Source organism: Elephantulus edwardii, unplaced genomic scaffold (assembly GCF_000299155.1).
Source record: "Elephantulus edwardii isolate Elephantulus edwardi_28Jun2011 unplaced genomic scaffold, EleEdw1.0 scaffold00066, whole genome shotgun sequence".
NCBI lineage: Eukaryota > Metazoa > Chordata > Mammalia > Macroscelidea > Macroscelididae > Elephantulus > Elephantulus edwardii.
In genome coordinates this window covers 14,724,016-14,726,602 of record NW_006399816.1, presented here as the reverse complement: position 1 = coordinate 14,726,602, position 2,587 = coordinate 14,724,016, and positions in this window count along the sequence as shown.

The following is a 2,587-nucleotide window of genomic DNA, read 5'->3' as shown; positions in this document are numbered from 1 at the left end:
TTCTTTTGATTTTTTTCTGGGTCATTCAATATATTGTTCATAGCAGGTTTCAATATTGTGAAACGAGGCTTAAATTTGTTTTTCAGTTCTTTTAGCTTGAGAAATGCAGAGCAAGTTCTTTCCTTTTTATTCTCCAATTCCATCTCTCTGCACATTTCATTATAAGACTTTGCTTTGTCCTCCCAAGCTGCCCTTTGAAGTTGTCTGTTCAGATCTTTCACTTCAACATGTTTTCCTTTAGATTTGGCTTCCTGACACTCCAGCGCAATCTTTAGAACCTCTTCTGACATCCATTTCAATTTTTTCTTCCTCCTCTGTTTTTGTAATGATCTTTTGCTTTCTTCATGGATGACATCCTTGATATCATCCTACAACTCACTTGGTCTTCTATCATTGGTGTTCAATGCCTCAAACCTATTCTTAAGATTATCAGACCCAATTTAGTAAAGTCATATTCTGGTAACTCCATTGCAAGTAGATTCAGACATAAGCTAAGTACTTTTTTAAAACGTAAGTTTTCTTCTTATTATCTTTTATTATCAGTGTCTTTAAAATCTGAACTTTAAGGTTAGACACATTATATAAACTCACAGATATATTTCATTCACATCTACAAGGAAGCTCTGATAGCCTAGTTGTAAGAATCTGCACTGCAATCCTGAAGGCATGCAGTTTGACTCCACCAGAGAAGGATGGGAGAAGGATGGGCAATCTCTTCCTATATGATTAACTGCCTCTGAAAACCTGCTGGAGGATCTCTATGCTTCTGTTACAACTCAATGACACACACCAACACCACACACCACCAACAACCACAACACAAATACAGACAAGGGGAGTTCTGGTGGCACAGTCTTTATGGATCTGCAATGTAATCCAAAGGTGGTGCCTCCCTGGTGGTTCAAATCTACCAGTCGGGAAAAGATAGGCAATCTCCTCCCATGCAGTTTAAAGCCTCCCAAAATCAGATAACTGTACAGAGTAAACTAGGAGTCTGTTCTGACTCCAAGGCAATGAATTTTGAGAGTATACATAAAAATACATCATGGAATAAATAGAATCTTGTAGCAATATATGCATGAAAGAATATAATGTGGAAGCTATGTAATGATTTCCCTCTATCTAGTAAACTAAATAGTTGTAGATGGGTTAAAAGTGGAATGTGACACCCTTTAATTCCATCTGAGCTCTAATACAAAAGGGAGTTCCCCTACTTAGGTATGGCCTGTGACATTCTTTAACTTGTCAGAGATAGGAGAAAAGCAAGCTGGTGGGGTGGGAGGTGGGAGGAGAAACCCTTGCTGTCACCAAGAAAGAACTGTTAGCTGTGGAGGACCTCTTTTTGGACTTGGTTTCCCACATAAGTAAGCTCTTTAACACTGGGGGAGGCCAAGGCATGTGGGGGATTGCTCAGGAAATAAGTAGCATACAGATGCAAAGGAAAACAAGGACTTTTTCCACAACTAAAAGAGACAGAGGTTTGTCCCCTAGAGCTGGCATCCTGAATTTGGACTTTGAGCCCCCTAAGTGTAAGAGAATACAGTTGGGTTTGTTAAAGCCGTTCACCTGTAGAGCCTCTGTTATAGCAGTATTGGCTAAGGTAACCTACAATTAATAAAAAATCACCCCGGCGATGATTAAGAGTGGATTCTAGAGAATGGATTAATAATACCATTTGTAGAAGGTTTGAATCATCTCAGTTATCACTCAGATTGAGGACAGTGTTTATAGTTAGGAAATTAGTAAGAGTTGTGTATGTGGTCTTTCCCCACTTTTCTTCCTTTATATAGTTCATGAAACATCTTACTGCTTCCTGAACCTGCCTATTGACTTTTTTTTTAAAAGCAAAGCAATCAGTATTTGGGTCATCTTTTCAAGCAACTGAAGCCTCAGTTTAATTTGGGGGAAAAAAAATCTTAAGGTTATGCTTTCGCTGTAAAAAAATTGACAACCTCTCTCCTTACTCTTTCTCATTTCTTTTTTCTTCAGTATTTCTTTCCTTTTCAAAATTCATTATATTCCAATCTGTTCGTTCCCCTTCTTTGTGATCTATGACATATTCCACACTGGCAATATCAAGTTCTAAGTTCAGCATTCTCACCATACGAACAATCTTCCCACTACAGACATATTTTCTATAGTATTGAAGTATGATTTTCGAACAGGTCTGGGCCTGGGGAAAACGATCTTCCTCCTTTACAATGGAAAAGCATGAGGCATCATTTATCTGCTTATGAGCATGAAGAGGTATTGTGTGAGACAGAAAAACAGAAAAACTTTACACAGTAGAGAGGTCATAAAACACCAGAAAAAGTAGTTAGTTATTAAGGATTATTATGTGATTAGCTAGCGCAAAGGCATCAATTTGCCTTCTATCATTCCTAGTCATTGTCCAGCTTTCTGGTGCATAGCAAGTAATTACAAAGACTATGGCCTGGATCAGTCTCCAGACTGACATCGTTTCTCTTCAGCACTTTGGAGAGGTCTCTGACAGCAGACTTTTCCAATGCAATTAATCTTTTAATTTCTTGGCTGCTAGTACCAAGAGTGTTGATTGTGGAGCCAAGAAAACTAAAGCTGCTAAAAA